Source organism: Phalacrocorax carbo, chromosome 10 (genome assembly GCF_963921805.1).
Source record: "Phalacrocorax carbo chromosome 10, bPhaCar2.1, whole genome shotgun sequence".
NCBI lineage: Eukaryota > Metazoa > Chordata > Aves > Suliformes > Phalacrocoracidae > Phalacrocorax > Phalacrocorax carbo.
In genome coordinates, this window is record NC_087522.1 from 26628041 (window position 1) to 26643952 (window position 15912).

Sequence of the window (15912 nt, forward strand, 5' to 3'; positions counted from 1 at the left end):
GGCCGCATCCTGTCCAGTTTTTGAGCGGCAGCCCGGAACCCGACCAGTTTTTGCCCGGCGGCCCGTTCCCCGGGCAGGATCCGGTCCAGTTTTTGAGCGGCAGCCCGGGTCCGGTCCGGTTTTTGCACGGCGGCCCGTTCCGCGGGCTGCGTCTGGTGCGGTTTTTGCGCGGCGGGCCGGATCCTGTCCGGTTTTTGGGCGGCGGCCCGTTCCGCGGGCCGGATCCGGTCCGGTTTTTGTGCTGCGGCGCGTTCCGCGGGCCGCATCCGGTTCGGTTTTTGCGCGGCGGCCCGTTCCGCGGGCCGGATCCGGTCCGGTTCTTGCGCGGCGGCCCGTTCCGCGGGCCGCATCCGGTCCGGTTTTTGCGCGGCAGCACGGATCCGGTCCGGTTTTTGCACGGTGGTCCGTTCCGCGGGGCGCATACGGTCCGAATATTGCGCGGCGGCCCGTTCTGCGAGTCGGATACGGTCCGGTTTTTGCGTGGCGGCCTGTTCCGCTGGTCGCATCCTGTCCGATTTTTGCGCGGAGGGTGGGATCCGGTCCGGTTTTTGCGCAGCAGCCCATTCCGTGTGCCGCATCCTGTCCGGTTTTTGCGCGGCGCACCGTTCCGCGGGCCGCATCCGGTCCGGTTTTTGCGCGGCAGCCCGGAACCCGATCGGTTTTTGCGCGGCGGCCCGTTCCGCTGGCCGGATCCGGTCCGGTTTTTGTGCTGCGGCGCGTTCCGCGGGCCGCATCCGGTTCGGTTTTTGCGCGGCGGCCCGTTCCGCGGGCCGGATCCGGTCCGGTTCTTGCGCGGCGGCCCGTTCCGCGGGCCGGATCCGGTCCGGTTCTTGCGCGGCGGCCCGTTCCGCGGGCCGCATCCGGTCCGGTTTTTCCTCGGCAGTGCATTCCGCGGGCCGCATCCGGTCCGGTTTTTCTTTGGCGGCGCATTCCGGAGGCCGGATTTAGTCTGGTTTTTCCGCGGCAGGCATTCCGGGGGGCTGGAGCCGGTCCGTTTTTTACACGGCAGTGCATTCGGGGGCCGGATCCGGTCCGGATTTTCTGCGGCAGTCCATTCCGGGGTCCGGATCCGGTTCGGTTTTTGCGCGGCGGCCCGTTCCGCGGGCTGCATCTGGTCCGAATTTTGCGCAGTGGCCCGTTCCGCGGGCCGCATCCGGTCCGAATTTTGCGCGGCGGCGTGTTCCGCGGGCCGGATCCGGTCCGGTTTTTGCACGGCGCCCCGTTCCGCGGGCCGCATCCGGTCCGGTTTTTGCGCGGCGGCCCGTATCCGGTCCGGTTTTTGTGTGGCGGCCTGTTCCGCGCGTCGCATCCGGTCCGATTTTTGCGCGGCTGGCCGTACCCGGTCCGGTTTTTGCGCGGCAGCCCATTCCGTGTGTCGGACCTGTCCGGTTTTTGCGCGGCGCACCGCTCCGCGGGCCGCATCCGGTCCGGTTTTTGCGCAGCAGCCCGGAACCCGACCAGTTTTTGCGCGGCGGCCCATTCCGCTGGCCCCATCCGGTCCAGTTTTTGCGCGGCAGCCCGGACCGGTTAGGTTTTTGCGCGGCGGCCCATTCCGTGTGCCGGATCCTGTCCGGTTTTTGCGCGGCGCACCATTCCACGGGCTGCATCCGGTCCGGTTTTTGCGCGGCGGGCCGGATCTGGTCTGGTTTTTCCGCAGCAGTCCATTCCCGCGGCGGGATCCGGTCTGGTTTTTTCGCGGCGACCCATTCCGTAGGCCGGATCCGGCCCGTTGTTCCGCGGCAGTGCATACCGGATGAAGGATCCGGTACAGTTTTTCTGCGGCGGCATGTTCCGCGGGCCGCACCCGGTCTGGTTTTTGCACGGCGGCCCATTACGCGGGCCGCATGCGGTCCAGTTTTTGCGCGGCGGGCCGGATCTGGTCCGGTTTTTCCGCGGCAGTCCATTCCCGCGGCTGGATCCGGTCCGTTTTTTTCGCGGCAGTCCATTACGCGGGCTGGATCCGGTTGGGTTTTTTCCACGGCAGTGCATACCGGGGCCGGATCTGGTCCGTTTTTTCCGCGGCAGCGCATACCGGGTGCCGGATCCGGTACAGTTTTTCCGCGGCGGCATGTTCCGCGGGCCACACCCGGTCCGGTTTTTGCACGGCGGCCCATTCCGCGGGCCGCATGCGGTCCAGTTTTTGCGCGGCAGCCCGGATCCAGTTCGGTTTTGGCGCGGCGGCCCGTTCGTTGTGCGGCATCCGGTCCGGTTTTTGCGCGGCGGACCGTTCCGCGGGCCGCATCCGGTCCGTATTTTGCGCAGCGGCCCGTTGCGCGGGCCGCATCCGGTCCGGTTTTTGCGCGGCGGCCCATTCCATAGGCCGGATCCGGTCCGGTTTTTACGCGGCGGCCCATTCCGCGGGCCGGATCCGGTCTGGTTGTTGCGCAGTGGCCCGTTCCTCGGGACGGATCCGGTTCGGTTTTTGCGCGGCGGGACGGATCGTGTCCGGTTTTTGCGCGGGGGGCCCGTTCCGCGGTCCCGATCCGGTCCAGTTTTTGCGCGGCGGAACGGATCCGGTCCGGTTTTTGCGCGGCGGCCCAGATCCGGTTCGGTTTTTGCGCGGCGGTCCGTTCCGCGGGACGGATCTGGTCTGGTTTTTGCGCGGCGCCCTGTTCTGTGGGCTGCATCCGGTCCGGTTTTTGCGCGGCGGGCTGGATCTGGTCTGGTTTTTCCGCAGCAGTCCATTCCCGCGGCTGGATCCGGTCCGGTTTTTGCGCGGCGGCCCGTTCCGCGGGCCGGATCCGGTCTGGTTGTTGCGCGGTGGCCCGTTCCTCGGGACGGATCCGGTTCGGTTTTTGCGCGGCGGGACGGATCGTGTCCGGTTTTTGCGCGGTGGCCCGTTCCGCGGTCCCGATCCGGTTCAGTTTTTGCGCGGCGGGACGGATCCGGTCAGGTTTTCGCGCAGCTGCCCGTTCCGCGGGCCGCATCCGGTCCGGTTTTCGCGCAGCTGCCCGTTCCGCGGGACGCATCCGGTCCGATTTTTGCGCGGCTGGCCGGACCCGGTCCGGTTTTTGCGCGGCAGCCCATTCCGTGTGCCGGATCCTGTCCGGTTTTTGCGCGGCGCACCGTTCCGTGGGCCACATCCGGTCCGGTATTTGCGCAGCAGCCCGGAACCCGACCGGTTTTTGCGCAGCGGCCCTTTCCGCTGGCCCCATCCGGTCCAGTTTTTGCGCGGCAGCCCGGATCCGGTTCGGTTTTTGCGCGGCGCACCGTTCCGTGTGCCGGATCCGGTCCGGTTTTTGCGCGGCAGCCCGCAACCCGACCAGTTTTTCCGCGGCGGCCCGTTCCGCGGGCCGGATCCGGTCCGGTTTTTCCTCGGCAGTGCATTCCGCTGGCCGCATCCGGTCCGGTTTTTCTTTGGCGGCGCATTCCGGAGGCCGGATTTAGTCTGGTTTTTCCGCGGCAGGCATTCCGGGGGGCTGGAGCCGGTCCGTTTTTTACACGGCAGTGCATTCGGGGGCCGGATCCGGTCCGGTTTTTCTGCGGCAGTCCATTCCGGGGTCCGGATCCGGTTCGGTTTTTGCGTTGCGGCCCGTTCCGCGGGCCGGATCCGGTCCAGTTTTTGCGCGGCGTCCCAAATCCGGTTCGGTTTTTGCGCGGCGGTCCGTTACGCGAGACGGATCTTGTCCGTTTTTTCCGCGGCAGTCCATTCCGTGGGCCGGATCCGGCCTGTTGTTCCGCGGCAGTGCATACCGGGTGCCGGATCCGGTACAGTTTTTCTGCGGCGGCATGTTCCGCGGGCCGCACCCAGTCCGGTTTTTGCACGCCGGCCCATTCCGTGGGCCGCATGCGGTCCAGTTTTTGCACGGCACCCCGGATCCGGTCCGGTTTTATCGCGGCGGCCCATTCCGCGGGACGCATCCTGTCCGGTTTTTGCGCGGCGCCCCGTTCCGCGGGCCGCATCCTGTCCAGTTTTTGAGCGGCAGCCCGGAACCCGACCAGTTTTTGCCCGGCGGCCCGTTCCCCGGGCAGGATCCGGTCCAGTTTTTGAGCGGCAGCCCGGGTCCGGTCCGGTTTTTGCACGGCGGCCCGTTCCGCGGGCTGCGTCTGGTGCGGTTTTTGCGCGGCGGGCCGGATCCTGTCCGGTTTTTGGGCGGCGGCCCGTTCCGCGGGCCGGATCCGGTCCGGTTTTTGTGCTGCGGCGCGTTCCGCGGGCCGCATCCGGTTCGGTTTTTGCGCGGCGGCCCGTTCCGCGGGCCGGATCCGGTCCGGTTCTTGCGCGGCGGCCCGTTCCGCGGGCCGCATCCGGTCCGGTTTTTGCGCGGCAGCACGGACCCGGTCCGGTGTTTGCGCGGCGGCCCATTCCGCTGGCCGGATCCGGTCCGGTTTTTGTGCTGCGGCGCGTTCCGCGGGCCGCATCCGGTTCGGTTTTTGCGCGGCGGCGCGTTACGCGGGCCGGATCCGGTCCGGTTTTTGCACGGTGGTCCGTTCCGCGGGGCGCATACGGTCCGAATATTGCGCGGCGGCCCGTTCTGCGGGTCGGATACGGTCCGGTTTTTGCGTGGCGGCCTGTTCCGCTGGTCGCATCCTGTCCGATTTTTGCGCGGAGGGTGGGATCCGGTCCGGTTTTTGCGCAGCAGCCCATTCCGTGTGCCGCATCCTGTCCGGTTTTTGCGCGGCGCACCGTTCCGCGGGCCGCATCCGGTCCAGTTTTTGCGCGGCAGCCCGGAACCCGATCGGTTTTTGCGCGGCGGCCCGTTCCGCTGGCCGGATCCGGTCCGGTTTTTGTGCTGCGGCGCGTTCCGCGGGCCGCATCCGGTTCGGTTTTTGCGCGGCGGCCCGTTCCGCGGGCCGGATCCGGTCCGGTTCTTGCGCGGCGGCCCGTTCCGCGGGCCGGATCCGGTCCGGTTCTTGCGCGGCGGCCCGTTCCGCGGGCCGCATCCGGTCCGGTTTTTCCTCGGCAGTGCATTCCGCGGGCCGCATCCGGTCCGGTTTTTCTTTGGCGGCGCATTCCGGAGGCCGGATTTAGTCTGGTTTTTCCGCGGCAGGCATTCCGGGGGGCTGGAGCCGGTCCGTTTTTTACACGGCAGTGCATTCGGGGGCCGGATCCGGTCCGGATTTTCTGCGGCAGTCCATTCCGGGGTCCGGATCCGGTTCGGTTTTTGCGCGGCGGCCCGTTCCGCGGGCTGCATCTGGTCCGAATTTTGCGCAGTGGCCCGTTCCGCGGGCCGCATCCGGTCCGAATTTTGCGCGGCGGCGTGTTCCGCGGGCCGGATCCGGTCCGGTTTTTGCACGGCGCCCCGTTCCGCGGGCCGCATCCGGTCCGGTTTTTGCGCGGCGGCCCGTATCCGGTCCGGTTTTTGTGTGGCGGCCTGTTCCGCGCGTCGCATCCGGTCCGATTTTTGCGCGGCTGGCCGTACCCGGTCCGGTTTTTGCGCGGCAGCCCATTCCGTGTGTCGGACCTGTCCGGTTTTTGCGCGGCGCACCGCTCCGCGGGCCGCATCCGGTCCGGTTTTTGCGCAGCAGCCCGGAACCCGACCAGTTTTTGCGCGGCGGCCCATTCCGCTGGCCCCATCCGGTCCAGTTTTTGCGCGGCAGCCCGGACCGGTTAGGTTTTTGCGCGGCGGCCCATTCCGTGTGCCGGATCCTGTCCGGTTTTTGCGCGGCGCACCATTCCACGGGCTGCATCCGGTCCGGTTGTTGCGCGGCAGCCCGGAACCCGACCAGTTTTTGCGCGGCGGCCCATTCCGCGGGCTGGATCCGGTCCAGTTTTTGCGCGGCAGTGCATTCCGGGGGCCGGATCCGGTCCGGTTTTTCCTCGGCAGTGCATTCCGCGGGCCAGATCCGTTCCGGTATTTCTGTGGGGGCGCATTCCGGAGGCCGGATCTAGTCTGGTTTTTCCGCGGCAGGCATTCCGGGGGGCCGGAGCCGGTCCGTTTTTTACACGGCAGTGCATTCGGGGGCCGGATCCGGTCCGGTTTTTCTGCGGCAGTCCATTCCGGGGTCCGGATCCGGTTCGGTTCTTGCGCGGCGGCCCGTTCCGCGGGCCGCATCCGGTCCAGTTTTTGCGCGGCGGCCCTGCTCCGGTTCGGTTTTTGCGCGGCGGGCCAGATCCGGTTAGGTTTTAGCGCGGCGGCCAATTCCGGGGGCCGGACCCCGTCCGGTTTTTACGCAGCAGCCCGTTCCTCGGGACGGATCTGGTTCGGTTTTTGCGCGGCGGGCCGCATCCGGTCCGGTTTTTGCGCGGCGGCCCGTTCCGCGGGCCGGATCCGGTCCAGTTTTTGCGCGGCGGCCCGGATCCGGTTCGGTTTTTGCGCTGCGGTCCGTTCCTCGGGACGGATCTGGTTCGGTTTTTGCGCGGCGGGCCGCATCCGGTCCGGTTTTTGCACGGCGGCCCGTTCCGCGGGCCGTATCCGGTCCGGTTTTTGCACAGCTGCCCGTTCCGCGGGGCGCATCCGGTCCAAATTTTGCGCGGCGGCGTGTTCCGCGGGCCGGATCCAGTCCGGTTTTTGCACGGCGGTCCGTTCCGCGGGCCGGATCCGGTCCGGTTTTTGCGCGGCTGGCCGGACCCGGTCCGGTTTTTGCGCGGCGGCCCGTTCCGTGTGCCGGACCTGTCCGGTTTTTGCGCGGCGCACCGTTCCGCAGGCCGCATCCGGTCCGGTTTTTGCGCAGGAGCCCGGAACCCGACCGGTTTTTGCGCGGCGGCCCATTCCGCGGGCCGGATCAGGTCCAGTTTTTGCGCGGCAGCCCGGATACGGTTCGGTTTTTGCGCGGCGGCCCATTCCGTGTGCCGGATCCGGTCCGGTTTTTGCGCGGCGCGTTCCGCGGGCTGCATCCGGTCCGGTTTTTGTGCGGCGGGCCGGATCCTGTCCGGTCTTTGCGCGGCGGCCCGTTCCGCGGGCCGGATCCGGTCCAGTTTTTGCGCGGCAGTGCATTCCGTGGGCCGGATCCGGTCCGGTTTTTCCTCGGCAGTGCATTCCGTGGGCCGGATCCGGTCCGGTTTTTCTGCGGCAGTGCATTCCGGGGTCCGCATCCGGTCCACTTTTTGCGCGGCGGCCCGGCTCCGGTTCGGTTTTTGCGCGGCGGGCCAGATTCAGTTAGGTTTTAGCGTGGCGGCCCATTCCGGGGGCCGGACCCCGTCCAGTTTTTACGCGGCAGCCCGTTCCTCGGGACGGATCTGGTTCGGTTTTTGCGCGGCGGCCCGTTCCGCGGTCCCGATCCGTTCCGGTTTTTGCGCGGCGGGCCGGATCCGGTCTGGATTTTGCGCGGCGGCCCGTTCCGCGGGCCGGATCCGGTCCAGTTTTTGCGCGGCGGGACGGATCCGGTTCGGTTTTTGCGCGGCGGTCCGTTCTGCGGGACGGATCTGGTCCAGTTTTTGCACGGCGGCCCGTTCCGCGGGCCGTATCCGGTCCGGTTTTTGCACAGCTGCCCGTTCCGCGGGCCGCATCCGGTCCAAATTTTGCGCGGCGGCGTGTTCCGCGGGCCGGATCCACTCCGGTTTTTGCACGGCGGTCCGTTCCGCGGGCCGGATCCCCTCCGGTTTTTGCGCGGCGGCCCGTATCCGGTCCGGTTTTTGTGCGGCGGCCCGTTCCGCTGGCCGGATCCGGTCCGGTTTTTGCGCGGCTGGCCGGACCCGGTCCGGTTTTTGCGCGGCGGCCCGTTCCGTGTGCCGGACCTGTCCGGTTTTTGCGCGGCGCACCGTTCCGCAGGCCGCATCCGGTCCGGTTTTTGCGCAGGAGCCCGGAACCCGACCGGTTTTTGCGCGGCGGCCCATTCCGCAGGCCGGATCAGGTCCAGTTTTTGCGCGGCAGCCCGGATACGGTTCGGTTTTTGCGCGGCGGCCCATTCCGTGTGCCGGATCCGGTCCAGTTTTTGCGCGGCGCGTTCCGCGGGCTGCATCCGGTCCGGTTTTTGTGCGGCGGGCCGGATCCTGTCCGGTCTTTGCGCGGCGGCCCGTTCCGCGGGCCGGATCCGGTCCAGTTTTTGCGCGGCAGTGCATTCCGTGGGCCGGATCCGGTCCGGTTTTTCCTCGGCAGTGCATTCCGTGGGCCGGATCCGGTCCGGTTTTTCTGCAGCAGTGCATTCCGGGGTCCGCATCCGGTCCACTTTTTGCGCGGCGGCCCGGCTCCGGTTCGGTTTTTGCGCGGCGGGCCAGATCCAGTTAGGTTTTAGCGTGGCGGCCCATTCCGGGGGCCGGACCCCGTCCAGTTTTTACGCGGCAGCCCGTTCCTCGGGACGGATCTGGTTCGGTTTTTGCGCGGCGGCCCGTTCCGCGGGCCGGATCCGGTCCAGTTATTGCGCGGCGGCCTGGCTCCGGTTCGGTTTTTGCACGGCGGGCCAGATCCGGTTAGGGTTTAGCGTGGCGGCCCATTCCGGGGGCCGGATCCCGTCCGGTTTTTACGCGGCAGCCCGTTCCTCGGGACGGATCCGGTTCGGTTTTTGCGCGGCGGGCCGGATCCGGTCCGGTTTTTGCGCGGCAGCGCGTTACGCGGTCCCGATCCGTTCCGGTTTTTGCACGGCGGGACGGATCCGGTCTGGATTTTGCGCGGCGGCCCGTTCCGCGGGCCGGATCCGGTCCAGTTTTTGCGCGGCGGCCCTGATCCGGTTCGGTTTTTGCGCGGCGGTCCGTTCCGCGGGCCACATCCGGTGCGGTTTTTGCGCGGCGGCCCGTTCCGTGGGCCGCATCCGGTCCGGTTTTTGCGCGGCGGGCCGGATCTGGTCGGGTTTTTCCGCAGCAGTCCATTCCCGCGGCTGGATCCGGTCCGGTTTTTCCTCGGCAGTGCATTCCGCGGGCCGCATCCGGTCCGGTTTTTCTTTGGCGGCGCATTCCGGAGGCCGGATTTAGTCTGGTTTTTCCGCGGCATGCATTCCGGGGGGCTGGAGCCGGTCCGTTTTTTACACGGCAGTGCATTCGGGGGCCGGATCCGGTCCGGATTTTCTGCGGCAGTCCATTCCGGGGTCCGGATCCGGTTCGGTTTTTGCGCGGCGGCCCGTTCCGCGGGCTGCATCTGGTCCGAATTTTGCGCAGTGGCCCGTTCCGCGGGCCGCATCCGGTCCGAATTTTGCGCGGCAGCGTGTTCCGCGGGCCGGATCCGGTCCGGTTTTTGCACGGCGCCCCGTTCCGCGGGCCGCATCCGGTCCGGTTTTTGCGCGGCGGCCCGTATCCGGTCCGGTTTTTGTGTGGCGGCCTGTTCCGCGCGTCGCATCCGGTCCGATTTTTGCGCGGCTGGCCGTACCCGGTCCGGTTTTTGCGCGGCAGCCCATTCCGTGTGTCGGACCTGTCCGGTTTTTGCGCGGCGCACCGTTCCGCGGGCCGCATCCGGTCCGGTTTTTGCGCAGCAGCCCGGAACCCGACCAGTTTTTGCGCGGCGGCCCATTCCGCTGGCCCCATCCGGTCCAGTTTTTGCGCGGCAGCCCGGACCGGTTAGGTTTTTGCGCGGCGGCCCATTCCGTGTGCCGGATCCTGTCCGGTTTTTGCGCGGCGCACCATTCCACGGGCTGCATCCGGTCCGGTTGTTGCGCGGCAGCCCGGAACCCGACCAGTTTTTGCGCGGCGGCCCATTCCGCGGGCTGGATCCGGTCCAGTTTTTGCGCGGCAGTGCATTCCGGGGGCCGGATCCGGTCCGGTTTTTCCTCGGCAGTGCATTCCGCGGGCCAGATCCGTTCCGGTATTTCTGTGGGGGCGCATTCCGGAGGCCGGATCTAGTCTGGTTTTTCCGCGGCAGGCATTCCGGGGGGCCGGAGCCGGTCCGTTTTTTACACGGCAGTGCATTCGGGGGCCGGATCCGGTCCGGTTTTTCTGCGGCAGTCCATTTCGGGGTCCGGATCCGGTTCGGTTCTTGCGCGGAGGCCCGTTCCGCGGGCCGCATCCGGTCCAGTTTTTGCGCGGCGGCCCTGCTCCGGTTCGGTTTTTGCGCGGCGGGCCAGATCCGGTTAGGTTTTAGCGCGGCGGCCAATTCCGGGGGCCGGACCCCGTCCGGTTTTTACGCGGCAGCCCGTTCCTCGGGACGGATCTGGTTCGGTTTTTGCGCGGCGGGCCGCATCCGGTCCGGTTTTTGCGCGGCGGCCCGTTCCGCGGGCCGGATCCGGTCCAGTTTTTGCGCGGCGGCCCGGATCCGGTTCGGTTTTTGCGCTGCGGTCCGTTCTGCGGGACGGATCTGGTCCAGTTTTTGCACGGCGGCCCGTTCCGCGGGCCGTATCCGGTCCGGTTTTTGCACAGCTGCCCGTTCCGCGGGGCGCATCCGGTCCAAATTTTGCGCGGCGGCGTGTTCCGCGGGCCGGATCCAGTCCGGTTTTTGCACGGCGGTCCGTTCCGCGGGCCGGATCCGGTCCGGTTTTTGCGCGGCTGGCCGGACCCGGTCCGGTTTTTGCGCGGCGGCCCGTTCCGTGTGCCGGACCTGTCCGGTTTTTGCGCGGCGCACCGTTCCGCAGGCCGCATCCGGTCCGGTTTTTGCGCAGGAGCCCGGAACCCGACCGGTTTTTGCGCGGCGGCCCATTCCGCGGGCCGGATCAGGTCCAGTTTTTGCGCGGCAGCCCGGATACGGTTCGGTTTTTGCGCGGCGGCCCATTCCGTGTGCCGGATCCGGTCCGGTTTTTGCGCGGCGCGTTCCGCGGGCTGCATCCGGTCCGGTTTTTGTGCGGCGGGCCGGATCCTGTCCGGTCTTTGCGCGGCGGCCCGTTCCGCGGGCCGGATCCGGTCCAGTTTTTGCGCGGCAGTGCATTCCGTGGGCCGGATCCGGTCCGGTTTTTCCTCGGCAGTGCATTCCGTGGGCCGGATCCGGTCCGGTTTTTCTGCGGCAGTGCATTCCGGGGTCCGCATCCGGTCCACTTTTTGCGCGGCGGCCCGGCTCCGGTTCGGTTTTTGCGCGGCGGGCCAGATTCAGTTAGGTTTTAGCGTGGCGGCCCATTCCGGGGGCCGGACCCCGTCCAGTTTTTACGCGGCAGCCCGTTCCTCGGGACGGATCTGGTTCGGTTTTTGCGCGGCGGCCCGTTCCGCGGTCCCGATCCGTTCCGGTTTTTGCGCGGCGGGCCGGATCCGGTCTGGATTTTGCGCGGCGGCCCGTTCCGCGGGCCGGATCCGGTCCAGTTTTTGCGCGGCGGGACGGATCCGGTTCGGTTTTTGCGCGGCGGTCCGTTCTGCGGGACGGATCTGGTCCAGTTTTTGCACGGCGGCCCGTTCCGCGGGCCGTATCCGGTCCGGTTTTTGCACAGCTGCCCGTTCCGCGGGCCGCATCCGGTCCAAATTTTGCGCGGCGGCGTGTTCCGCGGGCCGGATCCACTCCGGTTTTTGCACGGCGGTCCGTTCCGCGGGCCGGATCCCCTCCGGTTTTTGCGCGGCGGCCCGTATCCGGTCCGGTTTTTGTGCGGCGGCCCGTTCCGCTGGCCGGATCCGGTCCGGTTTTTGCGCGGCTGGCCGGACCCGGTCCGGTTTTTGCGCGGCGGCCCGTTCCGTGTGCCGGACCTGTCCGGTTTTTGCGCGGCGCACCGTTCCGCAGGCCGCATCCGGTCCGGTTTTTGCGCAGGAGCCCGGAACCCGACCGGTTTTTGCGCGGCGGCCCATTCCGCGGGCCGGATCAGGTCCAGTTTTTGCGCGGCAGCCCGGATACGGTTCGGTTTTTGCGCGGCGGCCCATTCCGTGTGCCGGATCCGGTCCGGTTTTTGCGCGGCGCGTTCCGCGGGCTGCATCCGGTCCGGTTTTTGTGCGGCGGGCCGGATCCTGTCCGGTCTTTGCGCGGCGGCCCGTTCCGCGGGCCGGATCCGGTCCAGTTTTTGCGCGGCAGTGCATTCCGTGGGCCGGATCCGGTCCGGTTTTTCCTCGGCAGTGCATTCCGTGGGCCGGATCCGGTCCGGTTTTTCTGCGGCAGTGCATTCCGGGGTCCGCATCCGGTCCACTTTTTGCGCGGCGGCCCGGCTCCGGTTCGGTTTTTGCGCGGCGGGCCAGATCCAGTTAGGTTTTAGCGTGGCGGCCCATTCCGGGGGCCGGACCCCGTCCAGTTTTTACGCGGCAGCCCGTTCCTCGGGACGGATCTGGTTCGGTTTTTGCGCGGCGGCCCGTTCCGCGGGCCGGATCCGGTCCAGTTATTGCGCGGCGGCCTGGCTCCGGTTCGGTTTTTGCACGGCGGGCCAGATCCGGTTAGGGTTTAGCGTGGCGGCCCATTCCGGGGGCCGGATCCCGTCCGGTTTTTACGCGGCAGCCCGTTCCTCGGGACGGATCCGGTTCGGTTTTTGCGCGGCGGGCCGGATCCGGTCCGGTTTTTGCGCGGCAGCGCGTTACGCGGTCCCGATCCGTTCCGGTTTTTGCACGGCGGGACGGATCCGGTCTGGATTTTGCGCGGCGGCCCGTTCCGCGGGCCGGATCCGGTCCAGTTTTTGCGCGGCGGCCCTGATCCGGTTCGGTTTTTGCGCGGCGGTCCGTTCCGCGGGCCACATCCGGTGCGGTTTTTGCGCGGCGGCCCGTTCCGTGGGCCGCATCCGGTCCGGTTTTTGCGCGGCGGGCCGGATCTGGTCGGGTTTTTCCGCAGCAGTCCATTCCCGCGGCTGGATCCGGTTGGGTTTTTTCCACGGCAGTGCATTCAGGGGCCGGATCTGGTCCGTTTTTCCCGCGGCAGCCCGTTCCGTGGGCCGGATCCGGCCCGATGTTCCGCGGCAGTGCATACCGGGTGACGGATCCGGTACAGTTTTTCCGCGGCGGCATGTTCCGCGGGCCGCACCCGGTCCGGTTTTTGCACGGCGGCCCATTCCGCGGGCCGCATGCGGTCCAGCTTTTGCGCGGCAGCCCGGATCCCGTTCGGTTTTAGCGCGGCGGCCCGTTCCGCGGGCGGCATCCGGTCCGGTTTTTGCGCGGCGGACCGTTCCGCGGGCCGGACCCGGTCCGTATTTTGCGCAGCGGCCCGTTGCGCGGGACGCATCCCGTCCGGTTTTTGCGCGGCGGCCCATTCCATATGCCGGATCCGGTCCGGTTTTTGCGTGGCGGCCCGTTCCGCAGGCCGGATCCAGTCTGGTTGTTGCGCGGTGGCCCGTTCCTCGGGACGGATCCGGTTCGGTTGTTGCGCGGCGGGACGGATCCCGTCTGGTTTTTGCGCGGCGGCCCGTTCCGCGGGCTGGATCCGGTGCGGTTTTTGCACGGCGGCCCATTCCGCGGGCCGCATCCGGTCCGGTTTTTGCGCGGCGGCCCGTTCCGGGGGCTGCATCCGGTCCGGTTTTTCCTCGGCAGTGCATTCCACGCGCCCGCATCCGGTCCGGTTTTTCCGCGGCGGCGCGTTCCGCGGGCCGGATCCGGTCCAGTTTTTGCGCGGCAGCCCGGATCCGGTCCGGTTTTTCCGTGGCGGCGCGTTACGCGGGCCGGATCCTGTCCAGTTTTTGCGCGGCAGCCCGGCTCCGGTTCGGTTTTTGCACGGCGGGCCAGATCCCGTTAGGTTTTAGCGCGGCGGCCCGTTCCGCGGGCCGGATCCGGTCCGGATTTTGCGCAGCGGCCCGTTCCGTGGGCCGCATCCGGTCCGGTTTTTGCGCGGCGGCCCATTCCATAGGCCGGATCTGGTATGGTTTTTGCGCGGCGGACCTTTCTGCGGGCCGCATCCAGTCTGGTTGTTGCGCGGCGGACCGTTACGCGGGCCGTATCCGGTGCGCTTTTTGTGTGGCGGCCCATTCCGCGGGCCGGATCCCGTCCGGTTTTTGCGCGGCGGCCCGTTCCGCGGGCCGGATCCGGTCTGGTTTTTGCGCGGCGGGCAGGATCCGGTCCGGTTTTTCCGCGGCAGTCCATTCCCGCGGCTGGATCCGGTCCGGTTTTTCCACGGCAGTGCGTTCCGGGTGCCGAATGCGTTCCGTTTTTTCCGCCGCAGTCCATTCCGGGGACCAGATCCGGTCCGTTTCTTCCGCGGCGGCGCATTCCGTGGGCAGGATGCGGTCCGTTTTTTCCGCGGCAGTGCATTCCGTGGACCGGATCTGGTCCTGTTTTTGTGCGGCGGTGCATTCTGTGGGCCGGATCCGGTCTGTTTTTGCGTGGCGGCGCATTCCGGGGGCCGGATCCGGTCCGGTTTTTGCGCGGCGGCGCATTCCGCGGGCTGGATCCGGTTCGTTTTTATCGCGGCAGTGCATTCCGGAGGCCGGATCCGGTACGGTTTTTCCACAGCATTCCATTCCGTGGGCCAGATCCGGTCCGGTTTTTCCGCAGCAGTGCATACCGGGGGCCGGATCCGGTCCGGTTTTTCCGCGGCAGTCCATACTGGAGGTCGGATCCGGTCCTGGTTTTCCGCGGCAGTGCATTCCGGGTGCCGGATCAGGTCCGGTTTTTCCGCGGCAGTCCATACCGTACGTCGGATCCGGTCCGGTTTTTCCGCAGCAGTCCATTCCGGCGGCCAGATCCGGTCCGGTTTTTTCGCGGCAGTCCATTACGGGGGCTGTATCCGGTCGGGTTTTTTCCACGGCAGTGCATTCGGGGGCCGGATGTGGTCCGTTTTTTCGGCGGCAGTGCATTCCGTGGGCCGGATCCGGCCCGTTTGTTCTGCGGCAGTGCATACTGGGTGCCGGATCCAGTACGGTTTTTCCACGGCGGTGCATTCCACGGGCCCATTCCGGTTCGGTTTTTTGCGGCGGCGTGTTACGCGGGCCGGATCCGGTCCGGTTTTTCCGCGGCAGTCCATACTGGAGGTCGGATCCGGTCCGGGTTTTCCGCGGCAGTGCATTCCGGGTGCGGGATCAGGTCCGGTTTTTCTGCGGCAGTCCATACCGTACGTCGGATCTGGTCCGGTTTTTCCACAGCAGTCCATTCCAGGGGCCGGATCCGGTCCGGTTTTCTCGCGGCAGTCCATTACGGGGGCTGTATCCGGTCGGGTTTTTTCCACGGCAGTGCATTCGGGGGCCGGATGTGGTCCGTTTTTTCGGCGGCAGTGCATTCCGTGGGCCGGATCCGGCCCGTTTGTTCCGCGGCAGTGCATACCGGGTGCCGGATCCGGTACGGTTTTTCCGCGGCGGTGCATTCCACGGGCCTGATCCGGTCCGGTATTTCCGCGGCGGCGCGTTACGCGGGCCGGATCCTGTCCAGTTTTTGCGCGGTGGCCCGGGTCCGGTCCGGCTTTAGCGTGGCGGACCGTTCCGCGGGCCGCATCCGTTCCGGTTTTTGTGCGGCGGCCCGTTCCGCGGGCCGGATCCGGTCCGGTTTTTGCGCGGTGGCCCGTTCCTCGGGACGGATCCGGTTCGGTTTTTGCGCGACGGGACTATCCGTTCCGGTTTTTGCACGGCGGCCTGTTCCGCGGTCCCGATCCGGTCCGGTTTTTGCGCAGCGGGACGGATCCGGTCCAGTTTTTGCGCGGCGGGACGGATCCGGTCCGGTTTTTGCGCGGCGGCCCGTTCCGCGGGCCGCATCCGGTCTAGTTTTTGCGCGGCGGCCCGGATCCGGTGCGGTTTTTGCGCGGCAGCCCGTTCCGCGGGCCGCATCCGGTCCGAATTTTGCGCAGCTGCCCGTTCCGTGGGCCGCATCCGGTCCGAATTTTGCGCGGCTGCCCATATCCAGTCCGGTTTTTGTGCGGCGGTCCGTTCCGCTGGCCGCATCCGGTCCGGTTTTTGCGCGGCTGGCCGGACCCGGTCCGGTTTTTGCGCGGCAGCCCATTCCGCTGGCCGGATCCTGTCCGGTTTTTGCGCGGCGCACCATTCCGCGGGCCGCATCCGGTCCAGTTATTGCGCAGCAGCCCGGAATCCGACCGGTTTTTGCGCGGCGGCCCGTTCCGCTGGCCCCATCCGGTCCAGTTTTTGCGCGGCAGCCCGGATCCGGTCCGGTTTTTGCGCGGCAGCCGGGGTCCGGTTCGGTTTTAGCGCAGCGGCCTCTTCCGCGGGCCGGATCCCGTCTGGTTTTTGCGCGGCGACCCGTTCCGCTGGCCGCATCCGGTGCGGTTTTTGCACGGCGGCCCATTCCGCGGGCCGCATTGGGTCCAGTTTTTGCGCGGCAGCCCGGATCCTGTTCGATTTTTGCTCGGCGGC